We start from the raw sequence: 17,190 nt of genomic DNA, 5'->3' as shown, positions 1-17,190 counted from the left end.
TTGCTGGATATGAGCAGGGAAACAGGGCTTCCCCTTTCCTGGTCTTTTGGCAAGAGAAAGTAGGCTTTTTGTTCTTTCATTTTTCCTTCTCTTCTCCTTCTTTCTTTCTTTCTTTTTTTTGGGGGGGTGCCTATGCTCGTTGGTACTTCTAGGTTGTAGGTACTCCCCAGAGCCCAGACCTGGGTACATGGGAGATTAGAAACAAAACCCAGGGAACTCACTGTGCACTGTCCTTCAAGTCCTGAGCTCCCTACCCAGTCTGCCCTCTTGTTTTCACCTTTCAGATTCCTTTTATAATTGTCTGCTGAATTCTTTTCAGAGTATTTAGCTGCATTTAGAGGAGAGGAGCAAGGAAAAGTGAATCCAGTGGTCTTCTCTCAGCAGATTTTCTAATGTATAGCATTTTGTACTTTTTGATGTTTGAAACCCTACGTATTTTGTCAAAACTGAATTTGCTTTGTTTTCAAAATATGGGGGCACCTGGATGGCTTGGTCGGTTAAGTGTCTAACTTTGGCTCAGGTCATGATCTCAGGGTGCTGGGGTCCAGCCCTACATTGGGCTCCCTGCTCAGCGGGGACTCTGTCCCTCTCCCTCCCCCTGCTCATGATCTCTCTCTCAAATAAATAAAATATTTTTTAAAATATGAAGGAAAGAAAAACACCATGCAAGGTTGCTAATGTCTTTTTTTCTATAGCAAGCGGAAAGAATACCTTACCAAATGTGTGACTTACTGCCATTAGCCCCAGATCATTATGAACATTTTTCAATAGGCACAAGATTTTTCAGTAAACCACATGTATACAAAGTTGCACTACGATATAAGCATGTTAACATCTCAACCTGTATAAGCAGTTGTCATCCAGTGAAGAACACGTGACATACACATAAGCAGAAACTGCTGTCTCTCACCCAGATGATGCTTCTCCCCATGACCCTCTTCTTTGCCCCAGGGGTCTGTGCCAGTCAACTGCTAGAGACCACCACCCAAACGTCCCCACAGTTTCGAAAAAGAATGCTCAAAACAGAACTTATAACTGCTCCCCAAAGCTTCTCCCCTCTGTTGGATTTTTCCAGTATGTGTGCCTGCTGGGAAACCCAGGCTCAGTGTCAGAGCACCACTTTGACTCCTCTCTCTCTCCACATCCAGTTTTCGAGTCAAGCTGATTAGTTGATTTCACCTGTTCTATTTCCCCTTCACGTCATATTTCACCTGCTACTACTACATAAATCAAGCTGTTGTCACAAGGAGTTTTGCCTTCCATCGTCTGTCCTCCAGTTCCTCTTATCTACTGAGAACAGGTGAGTCATCCCAAAGCCTCCTGTGGGCCACCGTATTGTCACAGGCAGCCACTCTTTTTTTTAAAACATCTTAGGGGGGCATTTGAAGCTTGGGTTCCAAACAACTTTCTAGATTTGTTCTCCCATCATTTCTGGTCACGTATGTACAGATGGCTTGGACATGTTTGCTCCACTCACACCCTTCTCTCGAGAAGCCCCCAGATAAATGAGGTAAACAGACATAAGGGATATAAGGTAGCATGAAGTGGGGCATGGAGCCCAAACCATGGCAACCCAATGCCCCGTGTGGACCAGTCACCGAAACAGCAAAATGCCAGAGATGGCAGACAAAAAACAGTTCCCAGAAGGGAAGAGAAGGGAACACGTGTTTAGGGCGAAGCAGATGTCCTGAGAGGCACACAATGGCAGCAGCCCGGCTACACTTCCTGCAATTGGCTTCCCTGAGCCTCCCTGTCAATAAACACCTTTTTATAAATTTGAGTTCCTCTGAGTATGTTTCCGTTCTTTGAAATTAAATAATCCTTACAAGGGTGGCCCATGAATACTGGTCATTGTTCTTTTACCTAATGTGAGCTCTCTAGGCTTTATAGCTTTGCTTACGTGAGTTCCTTTGCCTGGAAGGCTTTCCCTCGCAATGTTAGATATCCAAGGCTTCCAAACCACCTCCTCCTGGTAGTTTCCGTGATTCACCCCTCTCACCGTTCCTTTCCCCCACCCCAATTAGATCATAACTTGCTGGGCAATCTAACGACAATATCCAGTGCCTGGATAGTGACTGACAGACGGAAAGCACGTTAAGTAAATGAATCTTTATCTAGTTTTACCTACATGGTGTTCAGTAGAGACGGCACTTGAAACATTTTATTAGGTGAATAGATCAGTGAGGTTTGCATTACTTGAATTTTTTTTCTACCACCATGAACTTCTGTTAGCATGAACTAGGATAAACTTTTGAAATAAACGGAACTCTGCACTCATCGCCACCTCGAAGGGTATACGGCACGGAACCGGGCAGCAGCAGAACAACAAGACGACACAATCCTATCCACAAGGGCTTGCAGTTCTGCCCCAGCTAGCAGTAAGCAACAGCGCAGAGGACCTGAGTGTGTGTCATCTTGGAGTCACAAATCACAGAGGAGATGGAAGCTTCTTTGCCCATCTCCATTAAAAAAAAAAACCCTGTTTAGTCTTCTAGGGTCCTTTCCACTTCCCCTTCCCCTAGAATACACCAATTCTAATTTTAAGAGTAAATGAGTAAAAAATTTCATGAAAATGTACTGAGAGGAATAAATATTAGGGGAAGAGGCTATTTTTTAGACAACACACACGGTTTAAATCCCCATTAAGCAGCTTGTGAATCACGGCCCTTTGTGCTCAAACTGGATTCGGAGGAAAACAAGCTTTTGTAGACCACCAACAATAAGCTCGGGGTGGGGGTGGGGGGGTTGGGAAAGAGAAGAGCCAGAGAAAGACACAGAAGGCAGCCACAAAGACTGCGACAGCTGTTTATTAAGTGCAAGTCTCTCCTTCTCTCTCCTCTCCCTTTCTTTCCCTTCTCCCCACAAATTCTCCACACACATACAGAAAGAGAAGACTAGAATCAAGATTGGGTCAAACATGAAGAACAGGAAAAGAATATTAAATAGCCAGCTTTAAAAGGTTCTTTTTCCACTTGAACAAAAGTAAAATGTTCTCCAAAGCAAAATGGAAAACAGAGCTTGCACCCAGGCTGTGCTACTTAATGAGGAGGTTAGTGCTGATACGCCCGCTGTGAACCCACACCATGGCAGATTTTCAAGCAAGGAAATCAATCAGTTGTGATTGGATGATTTAGGGCTCAGGAATCATCTGGCTCAAACAACAGGGAGCTGAGGGGTGGGAGGATGGGGGATGGAGGGGGCAGGGTGACATGAGGTCAAGTAAGGGGCTCTATTTCTTGTGTCCGCCACCCTCTGATCCCGTTGGCCCACACTCCCAGGCCCCACTATCCGTCATGGCAGCAGACATTCAGGCTGACCTAGCTAGATTCACTTTGTGCACTTTCTCGCCTCACGCCCAGCAACCTTCCAATGCAAAGAATTCAGCTTTCCCCAGGCACACAGACTCCAGTGGTAATAAGCTGCCTAACGCTCCTGCTGGTAATCTGTCACTTTGGTTTCTTCCTTGCTGTCTGCTTGTTCCCCATGGAGGCAAAATTTAGAAACATACCATCACGTGGGGTCTCTTCACACAGGAACGATGGAGTGCTCTGGGTTGCAGTGACCTCAATTTCTTTCTTCCCTGTCAGAGCCGTCTGTCCTGGCTGTTTCTCACCTCCCCGGCAGACCTGGGAGCACGAATCCGTTCCTGTTTCACTAACATCTTCTTGCCCTTTCTCCTTGCTGCTTACTTCAGGAATCTGCTCCAGCTTACCATGCAGACACAATCCAGCAGAGCCCAGCTCCTTCTTCCCAGAGCTGCCGCCGCTGCTGTTGCTGAAGGGGGTCAGTTCTTTCCTCTTGGCCACAGGTTCCTCACAGATGAAAGCAGGCATGTCTTCAGTAGGCAGTTCCCCGGGGATCAATCTGTAGCTATCTGTCTGTTCCTCAGCCACCGTCATGGAGCGCCTTACGGCAGGAGCCCCCACTTTCCTGGGCGTAGGACTTGGCACGGGGCTATTGGTAAGAGGCGGCAGGCCAGAAGAAAGCTCTTCTCGGGCAGGGAGTTCAGGATATTTATCTGCAAGGTTGACAGCTGGGGGAACCGAGAGGTGAGAACATTCTGACAGGGCCCGGCGCATTGCTTTTTTCTGCTGGGGCACCTGGTTGAGCAAAGCCCCCTCCTCGGGAGAACTCAATCTCTCCAGCTCCTTCTCATGGTCTCGGTCATGAGAGCTGGCATTTACATACTCCTGGGGGAACTCCACCATAGTGATCGGTGGGATGGCAGTGGGTGAAGGCTCCACTGTGGGGGCTGGGCATGCGATAGCCACCGGTGGGGAGGACTCACATTCAGGCAGCCTGGAGTTATCCTTCACCACCCCAGGTACCCGGCAGCTGGCGGTGATGCCATTCTCCTTTCCTGGAGTTGCCTCCCTCAGGCCCTGAGCCACTGGATGAAAGTTGGGGTTCCAAACACTGGTTTCTTGCTCCTTAGCATACCGGGTGGGGATGTCAGCAGCCGCAGGGAAATCCAGATCTGGCTGGCTCTTGGTCTCTGGCCCATTCTTCCCTGCCACCATCCCCTGAACTGTAGAGGCTTTGTTCTTGTCTGGACCCTCTCCGGGTCCCACATGGAACCCGGCTGTCTTCTGGTGGAATGAGTTCCCCTCCGAGGAATGGCAGGTTTCTGAAATCACATACCTGCTCTCAAGGTGACCCGAGGTTGCTTGATACTCCTTGCCCTGCCCTTCAGGGCTGCGCTCTTTGTCTAGCTGCCCCTCGAAGAAGCAGAGCTTATTCTGCTCCAGGAAGCCGGCATTCTTTACAAGCCCGTCTTTCAGCCGCCCGTCCATGCTGACGTTCAGTCCAATTTCATTCAGTTTGCCCTCTGTCCTCTGCCACTCAAATCCAGCTTGGCTGATTTCTTTTGGGGGGTCCATTCGGCACTCTGCAGGCTGGCCCTGACAGAGCTGGCCGTAAGCAGCAGTGCGAGAGGCAGACTGCTTGTCTGAGAGCGACATCGTCTCTTCGACTGCTCTCCCCCCGCGCTCCTGGAGCTCTAACACCACCTACGATCACACAGAGCTGGCAGTGACATCACACCAAGTCCCCAGTACTCATGACAAAACCTATTTTTCCCCCAAAGCTCCTCTTTCCTCCAGCAGCTGGGTGCTAACATATTTACTAGTGTGAACGAAAGAATGAAAGAGAAAGAGAAAGGGAAGAAACTGCTACTTTCTGCACAATCAAATGCCACTGTTAAACTGAAAGTGTAATTTCCTGTTAGCTAGCACTCTGTTTAGATCTGCAATTTACAACACGGTAGGGGGCCAATCTGGGTACTGAGGATAGTAATTACTCAGCTCTTACTGATATAGATACATGAATACCCACACGTTCACTTATCTGACACTATGCCCACACTTCCCCATTCACCCACTCGAAAAACGTTTTAAAAATAGGCAAGACTCATTTGCTGATTCCCAGTCATAACCCTTCGAGAACAATGATTTCAGAAAATGGCTCAAAATTTCACTTAAAAAAGACCTTAATGTAGTATCAAAACTGGAGGCGTTCATTTCTCAGAGCACGAGTGGGCTTGCTGTCATAGCAACTTATCAAATTCATTTGAAAACTGACGAGTGGAGTCCCCCAAAGCCCGGGGAGAGCTTCATCTGTGGCTCTGCACCGTGGCAGAGTTTAATGAAGGGCTCCTTCACAGATTTCAGGAGTCAGGGCTTTGGAGACGTATATCCCAGTTACAAGACACTTGTGTGACAACATATCCCCCTTGCACTTTGACTCCTGACCCTGCTCCCCCCTGGTTCCTTGGACAAGCTGCCTCCCTCCCTCCTGCACCAGCCCTGCTCTTTCCAGCCAGCCGACTGCTTAGTTGCCATGTGAACACACAGGGGCCAGTTCATTTTCCCCCGACCTGAGGAGCACGGGGACCCTGGCAATCTGTGACAGGGCCCACGGCCCCGATTTAATCCAGCACGGTCCTTTGCTGTGCTGGCCTTTGAGTTTATAAACTGTACATTCAGGACTGAAGGATCCATAAAAGAAAATTCTTGAAAAAGAAAGTTACACTGAAAGGACTGGCCATACTCTACCTCGAACAGAGCTGATTTTGGTTGCTTCCCCTGTAAGTCACCATCATGTGCTAACACAGGATACCATGAAATATTCTATCAAGAATACACGGGATGCCTTTTTCCAAGACTAAGGAAAGTCAGACTGCACTGATCTGGTTATAGTTTTTTAATAATGCTTTTAGAACAAGCGGGCAAGTTAAGATTGCTCTCTTTGATCTATAAAACGTGACGAGTTAACCAAACCCCAGACCAGGGAAGTTTCCTTAACTGGAGCCTCTGTCTCCAAGCACCGCTTCTCTACTACTCACACCATGCACGTAACTTCTCTCAAGTCCCCAACTATAGTGCAGGAACCAACTGTGTATGCCTTCTATGGTACTTAACGCTGGGCTCCGTTCATGGTCAGGAGTGGTGGCGTTGAAATACTCAAAAATGTGCATTTCCATTTAGCCTTTGTCCTGAACATAAACTGAGCCTCTTGTTCCTCTTGACCTTAAGCAGTTTAGCAGCAGTCCATGTGAAAGCCAACAAAGTTTCACTGTCAAGGAACCAAGGTCATCTCATTCTACCGCAAACCTCCCACCAAGGAAAGGGAAGGAAAGATGCATAATGAAATGAAGGGGGTGCCAGAAGGCTTATGATTCTACTAAGTACTTGGGGAAAATGAAAAATGAGTCTTGCGTACAGCTTGGTGATGAAATAAAGCTGAATCTTGGCTTTCTGATACACAAACATTAAAGTGAATGATATAATTAAGTATGTATAATATATGATGAAAGTTATGAAAGTCTGATGGAAGGCTGTTGTTGCAACGCTGTCCAAACAAGCCAGAGGCAAATTTTAGAAAATACCTTAGATATCAGGTGTACCTCAACAACCCCAACCACTCAGAAACTAATCACTCCCAGCCCCCAACACACATGCGTAGCCTCAATTCACTGACACCGTCTACCTTTGGTTTGTGGGGGAAAAAAATAATTTGGCTTGGAGTCAGAAGACCAGGTTTTAAAATCTTTCTGTGCCACTTACTAGTTACCATTCTGACTACTGCACTTAACTGCTCCTAGCTTCAGTTTCTTCATCCATAAAATGCAGGGAATCTTGAAGGTGGTTTCTGGTCTCTTGGTTTTAACACTCTTCCATCTCAATGAAAAGGCTGAAATGTGCATCAAGGAATCACAGGTCTGTCCCTATGTCCCTATGTCCAACGTTTAACTTGGGGCTCCAGGGGCCAGTATGCTCAGTGGACCCCGCCGCTCCCCATGCGAGGGTGCTGCCTGTTGGAAGAGGCATGACTAGGGAACGTAGCAGCACATCTGACGAGACAACTCAGCTCTCTGAGCTGGCTGCCGTATTCTGAAGGGGTGGAGAGAACCCAGGTGAACAACAAGCATGGGCACTTGTTTCTCAGAGTCCAGTGACGGTGAATTCTAACCAGCCTCTCCACACCCTCCCACTGGCACTGATGACAGACACAACAAACAAAGCTCAGGCAATAACAAGAGTTGCCAGTCCTGGGTACCTTCACATCCCACATATCCTGTCTCAGTGACTCTATCTATAAATAGCAAACTGCAAAGTCAGCCAAAGACCAGGAGCAGGAACCAGGAGAATGAAGCTGGCCGGTCACAAAGAAGCACCCAGTCTGGACCGGAAGTTATTACTTATCTGACACATGGTCAGCTGGAAGAAGACAATGATGTGGCATCTGGCCACGGCACCAAGCAGAGACCTGAGTTCTAAGGCTCAAGGGTCAGAGAGCTGAAGGGGCAATCTGAGGGGTCAGTGGCCAAGAGGTGTAAGCCCAGACAGGAAGTCCAGAGTACAGGTGAGTGCCCGAAACACCATGTCGGCTACATGCTCAAGCTGACACGTAAGCTTGGTGTCACCACGGGGTCTGAGTATAACAGGAGAACATAAGGCATAATATGGGGACGGCCACAGAATCCACCCCTTGTGTAGGGGTGAAGTAATATAAAAAACATTTAACACAGACAATGTACCCTCTGATGCTAGCTAAAAAAAACCAAAACAAAACACTAAGAAAATGTATTCACATATGAAGTAGGTTTTACCACTTCCAGTAGGGAATTTGATGTGAAAGGATAAAACGTAAATCCCTGGACTGGAAAATTACTGCATGAGGTCCCCTCTAACAAAAGTAGGCAAAAATAAACCACCACTGCCAAGAAACACCATACAAACCCCAATTTCAATAATTAACAAATAACAGAAAAAGAAAAGCTAGCTAGCTCTCAAAATGTGAGGCATTGCCTAAAGAAAATAACATCCTATTCTCCCGATCTCTGAGGACAAGGATCATTTTATTCTATTTTTATACTTTTGTTATTATTTTGTTTTTATTTAAATCGCCCAATGCTCATCCCAAGTGCCCTCCTTCATCCCCATCACCTGCTTCCCCCATCCCTCCAGCCCCTTCTCCCCTCTGGTAGTTTGTTCTCTGTAGTTAAGAGTCTGTTTCTTGGTTTGTCTCTCTTCCCCCCCCCCTTTGCTCCTTTGTTTCTTAAATGGGTAAGGATCATTTTGTGAAAACAGTACTGCAAGGACAATGAACTATCTGCCACAGGACAGGCTCAGAACGCTGCAACTTTAACTTCATCTTCCATTTTACAGAAGAGCAAAGGGGATCTAGCGGGGGCAGGGGGGAATGGAGTGGTTGGTCTGAGCTCACATGGTGAGTTAATGGAAAAGCTGCATGGAAGATGCTTGGGTTCTGACCACCAGCCTTTCCACATCGCTGAGCAGAACTTCATCTAAGTCATTGGGTGCGTCTCCTTTTCATTGTTTCTGTTTCGCTCAGTGAAGACAAGTCCTGCAGGCTTTAATTTATAATACCTGTCATTTACCTTTCTGTGCTCAATTCAAAACTTCCAAGTTAATATACAGTATGTATACACGTATGTGCTTGGGGGGAAAGGCAAGCTTGAAACAAAGGAGAAAAAGCAGCAATGCATTTCGTTTTAGTGTCTACTTTATACCTTCATCATGGTCTTGCTTTGTTTTAATTATGCAAAGAATGAGGGAGGAGTAACTTCTTCCTTAGCAATCTTCGGTTATTAGTTTCCATTCTCAAGAGAACTTCAATTTATGTTATGATTTTGTATAGTGCCTCAACACTGTGAGCTTCCCCTCGTGGTGCTAGAACAGGCACCCAGGTACTGCTTCAGCAAGAACAAGTGGAGATCCAGAGACTCTTACACAGGGAAGGGGACAGAGTGGCTTAATACATACCAAGGAAGAGATCAGACGGAACAAGAATTAGCAGGTTTAAAGATTTTCAAATGAGGTGGATGCTACCTGGATCACGAAAGATGGGGAAATCCTAGCACAGAAGACTTAGTAAAATCTGAGGACGGCTCTATCAGTGCTCTGGTCCAATTCAGAATTACAGTCATAGTTTCACTCAGGAATTCACATTCACCCACAGGATACGGCTGTAGCAAGAACTCAAACCTCCCCAGCCACTCTGATCCTTTACCAAGTTCGTAGATGAGGAACTTACATCAAGTCTTAAAAGGCTGAGCACGTCCAGGCAAAAATAAATGTACTTAGGGACCAGAAGGCTTCAATTCTAGACTCAGCTGCCACTGGAATTCCTTTCCTCTACGTTCTACTGCTATTCCTATAGAACTCACTTCACCTCTGTGAAGTCTCCCAGACCCTCACCCCCAAACGGACTCATTCATGTTTTTACAACATCACAATTGCTCTACTCCGTCTTAGGATTCGGCAACGACACCATAATCTTTTACTTATGTGCCTTTCCTGGGAACTACCAGAAAGTGAGAAAATGACCAGTCCATTTTTGCCATAGGGGTGCCCAGATACAATTAAGTAGGCTCTCAGAAAAGTTCTCTCAGTGGAAGGATGAATGGATTCCTTTTATACGGACTTTGTATCACTTGACCTGACCCTTCCCATCCTTAAACTCATGTAGAGAGGTTCCAACTTGGAAGGTCCTTTGGGTTAAAGACATTTACGTTCCAGTCTGAGTCTAAGGAAAGTGCAGAGATTCCCATGTGTCCGGTCAGTAGGTGGCTTCTAAAGCTCCTTCATCAGGTCACATAACGACGTGTCTAGCCTCCAAGAGTGTTGGCACAACTGGCAGGTCTCTGATCTCAGCAGATGCACTGGCAGATGTTTCTGGTTTTGCCTGTGCCTTGAGCTAGTACTCAACCTGTTCAGGGCCGTGGTTTTAATACGTTCCACAACTGGTTTCTCTGCATCTTTCCTATCCGTTACCAAGGCAACGAAGCTACTTTCCAGATTGACCAAATGTTCCCTGTTATTGTCTCCAGGAAACAATTTCTAATAAATTATCATTACAATGACAGTCGATAATTCTACTGATGATGATGACTGATGACACTCTTTACTAATAAAACCCGAAGGGGACAAAGTTACAATCTAAGTTTCTTACCTGGAAGGAAATGACGTTTGTGTTTATATGCACATACTTACATGCAATAACATTTCAAAGCCATATTCTACTGAATTTCAGACACATTTCTTAGTACACGTTTAACTCGAGAAAACTGTGATTCTCCCTGATTAACTTTCAAAGAGTGGGAAGCAAACAGGATCAAAAAACTGAAGCTAGCAATCTAACTTATGTGACTCCCCATAAAGACAAATCACATACTGGGACCCACAAAATGGAGGCCGGGCTCACATCACAAATCTCAAGTCTAAAAATCTAAGTCTAAACTTTTGGGAAATGCCTCACTGTCAAGGAAACCTAACATATACCAATCACAACCCTCCAACTCAGCTTTAGCCAGCTTACCTTACCCTAGAAAATAGGACCTGCTGCTCGCCTTATAAGGAAGTCTCCAACCGCTTAGTCAGGCTGTGATGCAGTGCCTCTTGTAATGCTCTATAAAACTCGCTCTTGCCCAAAATTCCTCGGGAAGTGTGCCTCTGCTTCTTAAGCACTGTACTTCCCCAATCCACGGACTGATTTCCTTTGAATAAAGGACAGCAAACTCCTTACTAAATTGTATTGTTTTTGTCATTTGACACCCAAAGCATTAAAATGTTTATAGATGAAAAGTCCCCCAAGAAGTAGGCCTTGGAAATTCTAACCCTTTGTTCTTTTAGCATAGTACTGACCCCCCACGGCCTCCATGAAAAAGAAAAGAGAATCATCCAACTAAAATAGGTAAACCCACCCTCCCCCCTCATCTCCTCCATCATAAAGTCTAAGATCTTCTGCTTATTGAGGCAACGCAAGGGCTCCCAGGCCCTTCAAGAGCTGATATTCTTCCTCTCAATCTCATCTCAAAATGTTTCACAGATCTCCCTGATTCCCAATTTGACTTATATGCCAGTCACTCCAAAATGTTTGCTACTTCTCAAATATTCCACGCACTTGGACTTCGATATGCCTTCACACGGTCTTGTCCCCTAGAATGCTTTACTCGCCTTTGCTCTACAAACTCAGAGCTCGTATTACAGAACTTCTCTCACTGGAGTAAATTATGTTTGTGTGTTTATCTCCCCACTCTAGAATCCTTGAGGAGTAGAGGCTGTATCATTAATCTACCCTCAGAATGTGGGAGTAGGGGCGCCTGGGTGGCTCAGTCGTTGGGCGTCTGCCTTTGGCTCAGGGCATGATCCTGGCGTTCTGGGATCGAGCCCCACATCGGGCTCCTCTGCTGGGAGCCTGCTTCTCCCTCTCCTACTCCCCCTGCTTGTGTTCCCTCTCTCGCTGGCTGTCTCTGTCAAATAAATAAAATCTTTTAAAAATAAAAAATAAAAAAATAAAAGAATGTGGGAGTAATGTTACCTGGCGTCTGCTGAATGAAAGGATGAACTAAATACTAAAAAGTCCAATCACCTTGAGTGTCCACTATTTACAGAGCACTAGGCAATGTTTGTATAACAATTATATTTTTGTCTAAACTTAAATTACCATCACTGCTAAACAGTTTAAAAACTAACAATTTCAATCTGCTCACAGCTGAGATGACCTGCTTCGACATCTTAGGTTAAAATAAGGGGTAAGGGCAGGGGCGCCTGGGTGGCTCAGTTGGTTAAGCTTCTGCCTTCAGCTCAGGTCATGATCTCACGGTCCTCTCGTCAGTCTCCTTGCTCAGAGGGGACTCTGCTTCTTCCTCTCCCTTGCCTGCAGCTTACCCTGCCTGTGCTCTCTCTCAGTGTCAAATAAATAAAATCTTAAAAAAAAAGGGGGGGGGGTAAGGGAAATAAAGGGAAATACAATAATGGGAGGACCTCTTTATTGTCCACTTCATATTTTATTTTATCTTATTATTTTTTAAGATTTTATTTTTCAGTAATCTCTACACCCAACACGGGGCTCAAACTTAGAATCCCCAGATCAAGAGTTGCATGCTCTACCAACTGAGCCAGCCAGGCACACCTGTCCACTTCATATTTTAAAGAAGTAAATATTACTGCAACATCAAAAATCAGAAGCTAAACTGTTTCTCATTTGGTTTCTGAATCCTCCGATGCTATTGTCACCAGGGGATAAAAGGGACTGGTGAGGGAAGTGTGAGGGGAAGAACCTCATTTTTTAAAGTAGAAAAATTAATATTTGCTGGATTCATTTCAAAGAATATTTACATGCACTGGTTCAAATGAGGCAAACGGTAGCCCAGGATTCTTTGAGGGTTAAAAAGAGTTTAAGACAGTGCTGAGCAGACAGTGCTGAGCATCAAAAAATGGTAGCATTTTTAGTTGTATGACATATAGAATTTCCCATTAAATGTCTTAATATACAGAGATTTAAAAAAAAAAAAAAGCCAGAGAATGAGCAGGTAGGTGGGAAGAAAGCAGCAGAAAAAAGATATTACCAAGTAGATACTTCTCCAGTTGTAACACTGTAGCAAGTTTTAAGATTACAAATGGTTTTTTCATCTGCTGAGCATACTTTATTTATGAAACTGTTAGGATCTGGGGTTTATAAATTACTTTGAGTTTCATGCCAAGAGAACTTCCCACCATAAACTGACATTCCCAGCTGTTGGAAGAAGGGCTCAAGCAAACTAAAGAAAAAGAAATGAAGCCAGAAAAAAGGAGGCCATGTTCTAACTATGGCAAAGGGAAGGGCCTGTCTACCGGGATCCATGGTGACCGTCTCACTCCCAGGATGACATGCCGGGTGCACTGTCACTCACAGCTCTACCTGGCTGCCAGGGAAGCAACTGGTGTGAAGTGACAGCACAGACTTGAGTCCAGCAGAAGGTCATCCTTTCACACCTGCTCTTCCATTCATAAAGAACAGTCCCACGGGAGGTCCTTTTCTGACAAAGTGAGCTTAGATTTCCCAAAGTATCACAAGCCTCCCTGCCTAGAACATGCAGAGTATGTGACAAAATCTTCTGCTAAAGTTTCCGTAAATTTGAGACTGGCATGAAAACATAACAGGAGAGGAAACAGTGAGAGCAAATAGTTAGCAATATAGTCACTTTCCGTATTTCCAAAGAGGATAAGACTGGGAAAAGAGAATTCATTTAGGGGCACCTGGTGGCTCAGCTGGTTGAGTGGCAGACTCTTTTTTTTTTTTTAAAGATTTTATTTATTTATTTTTCAGATAGACAGCAAGTGCAAAAGCAGGGCGAGAAGCAGGCAGAGGGAGAAACAGGCTCCCTGCTGAGCAAGGAGCCCAATGTGGGACTCGATCCCAGGACCCTGGGATCATGATGTGAGCCGAAGGCAGACACTTAATCAACTGAGCCACCCAGGCATCCCGAGCAGCTTCGTGTTGGCTCAGGTCATGATTTCTGGGTTGTAAGATCAAGCCCCACATTGGGCTCCACGCTCAGTTCGGGGTCTGCTTGTCCCTCTCCCTCTGCTCCTTTCCCCCCTCTCAAATAATTAAATGAAAATAATTCATTTATGATTTTTAAAATGTCATTAGGTGGCATATGTAGGTAAAGCTCAAAACTAGCTGTTAGGGAAAACACATGAATAAATCAAACATAGTCTCTGCCTGGAGAATAAAATGCTAGACAGAGCCAAAAGACCTAGATCCCAATCCCAAATTAGCCTCTGATTCAAAACTTACGTCCTCATGAGGTATTTCCATTTCTCTACCTAAAAAAGTACAGTTAGTACTTAGATATTAAAATAAAAAAATACAATGACTAATTGTTCATCTTTATCTGTTTCTTTTTAAGAACCTAAAACTTCTGGAAGGTTCCTGAGGCAAGAATGAGAAAAGCACAGGCGTTAATGTCAGAAAGACTTGGGTTCAAATTCTACCTCTGACACTATACTATCTGCATGACTTTCACATGGAGAGGCGCCATTTTCTCATCTGTAAAACGGAAAGAATACTTCCTAACATTGTTTGGTGTGTGTGTGTGTGTGTGCGTGTGACTACCTACCTATCTACCTACGTATCGACAGATAACTAGCACGTGGTATTCACTCAAGAGATGGTAGTTGCTATTAATCACTGGCAATCTGGGGGCAGGCAGTTAACACAAATGATCTGAAGTGAAGACAAAGGAAACATTTAACAAGGCCAGGTCTAGAACAGTCATGGATGAAACCTCAGAGCCGACACAACCAATGGTACTTGAATACGAGAGGCCGCCCTGCCTAGTCCCCTATCACAAATCACTATACTCCCCATTTCACTCATTCCCTGCCTCAGAGCCCCAGGCTTGCCTAAAGCTCTGTATCTGCACATTCACCTGCTTCCTGGACATCTTGGAAGAAGACTTACTAGAAATCTGCAAGGAAGATCTTCTTACTGGAAGATTTACATGAAGAAAACATCAAAATACCAGCGAGGGAAGAGGGCACACAAACCCTAACATATGAGGTTACCGAACATGGCACAGTACTGTATGGTTGGACAGAAAACCTCACCATACAAGACATCACCTCTCCCCAGGATAACCAATACATTTAATGTGATTCAAGAAAAACGCTGACTGAAGTTTTGTTTCTCTTTTTACAAAACTATACAAGTCAATTCTCAATTTTATACGTAGGAATAAATAGGCAGAAGGGTCAGGAGAACTCTAAAAAACAGTCATAGGGTGAGGAGTGGGACTAGACCTCTAAGATACAACAATATACCATTATACCCACACTGTGCTACCGAAGCCTCAGTGGAAACACCAATGGATCAGGAAACAGCAAATACACACAGGAATATAGAGCCTGACAAAGGTGGTACTTCAGCGGGGGACAGATTAGACACACGTTGGTAGATGACCAAGAAATCCTACATCACATCTCCACACACACACACACACACACACACACACACACACGCACACGCACACACATACCCAGCCAACTCTACACTGATCAGAAATCTAGAATGTGAAAAATTAAAAACAGAAGTTATTTTTACAAACTGAGAGCAGGGATGGATGGATGCTTAACTGACTGAGCCACCCAGGCGTCCCTAAACGAATTCTCTTTTGCCAGTCTTCTTCTTGCAAATAGGGAAGTGAATATATTGCTAAACTATATGCTCTTTTATAAACTTGGTGATACATAAGGAAGTCACTAAATAAGTAAAATACAAAATAAATCTATGCCAAGAAATAAATGTTCACCTATAAGATCAGCACATATAATAACAAAAACTACGCACTAGTGGAGAAAGTACAGGGGAGCCAGTAAGGGTATTTGCCGAGTGTGAGCATATCTCTGTGGCCCTATGAGGAACAGTGTGGCAACACCTGTCAAAATTACCAATACACAGTCTTCAAGCCAGAGAGTCTGCTCCAGAGTCCCTTATTACACAGGTATACTAGCACAAGTATGACACTGTGTCTATACAAGGACAGTCTTGTATAGAAGAAAAACTAGGAACACCAAAATGTCCACCAATAAAGAGGTGGTAAAATATGTTAGGGTATACCCACATGATGAAAATACTGTACAGCTATTAAATAAAAATGAGGCCCCCTTCTTTGTACTGATTTGTAAAGACCTTTAAAATAATTGTTAAGTTTATGGGGCACCTGGGTGGCTCAGATGGTAAAGCGTCTGCCTTCGGCTCAGGTCATAATCTCCAGGTCTTGGGATTGAGCCCCGCATCAGGCTCCCTGCTCAGTGGTGAGCCTGCTTCTCCCTCTCCCTCTGCCTCTCCCCCTGCTTGTGCTCTCTCTCTCAAATAAATAAATAAGAAACTAAAGAAAAAAAATAATTGTTACATTTACAAAAGCAAGGCACACACCAGTACGTATGGCAGGTCTCATTTGTATAAAATCCACAAATATATATGTCATTGCTTCTTTATTCATGAACTCTCTGGGAGGATGTATAAGACACTGTTAACACTGGGTGCCTCTGGAGAGGGAAATTTGGATGGGGACTGATGGACGGAGGCAGACTTACGTTTAAGTGCACACCCTTTCACACCATGGGAATGTACTGATTCAAAATCACCAAAAAAAAAAATTTATTAAAAAAAGTAAAGACTATCCTTAGGGGAAAGGTGTGATAGAATTATAGAAGCAACAATAACTTTTCCCTGAAATCCACCATTCTCTCCTCAACCACTCTGCAAGGCCACCCCTAACAACACATCTCTGAGCTTGGCCTGGCCAAGGCACGGCCCTGAAAGTTCTGAAACGTCTGCTCTGCTTACTCAAGAACCAAAACAAATCCTCTTGCTACATTTCTTTGGAAATCCTGAGCAAAAAGAAATGGCTAGCATTCAGAAAATTTACATGTCACCCTTTGCATCACTGTTGAAACTGAAGAACCAGTCTAAAAACTAATGCTAAAGAACTGGATAGAACAATGGAAATTCTAATGAACCCTGGAAAGCCCTCTATATATGGCTTCATTTTCTGCCTCAGCAATAGGGTAGCTAATAGAAGAAAGATAAAAACAGAAGAGATGAGAATGTCTTATGCAGATAACGACCTTTAGCATTCTCTACTCACACAGCACATATTCCTTACTGGGTATAAAATTCATGCAAAGCACAAGCTTTACCCAAAACAAAAAGTCCGTATCATGCAGCACATCATCCCTGACAAAGTCTGTCCAAAACCCTAAGGCCAACTGGTGTTTTTTGTCGTCGTTTTTTGTGTTTTGTTTTTAATTTCTGGAGTTAGTAGCTGCATCATGCAAGGTGACAAACAGCATCGTCTGTAGGGTGTAAAAGCTCAAAGGCTAGGAAACGTTTTTT

The 17,190-nt window shown here is 44.6% G+C and overlaps 1 protein-coding gene across 9 annotated transcripts in view; it reads right to left on the bottom strand.

The window, feature by feature from the left end:
• The window catches only part of MAP4 (microtubule associated protein 4), a 176,989-nt gene that overhangs the window by 26,478 nt on the left and 133,321 nt on the right, over window positions 1-17,190 (bottom strand). The window lies entirely within an intron of this gene.

This window comes from Ursus americanus, chromosome 14, assembly GCF_024610735.1.
Source record: "Ursus americanus isolate L20-20 chromosome 14, mUrsAme1.1.p, whole genome shotgun sequence".
Taxonomy (NCBI): Eukaryota; Metazoa; Chordata; class Mammalia; order Carnivora; family Ursidae; genus Ursus; species Ursus americanus.
This window is presented reverse-complemented; position numbering and strand designations above follow the sequence as displayed.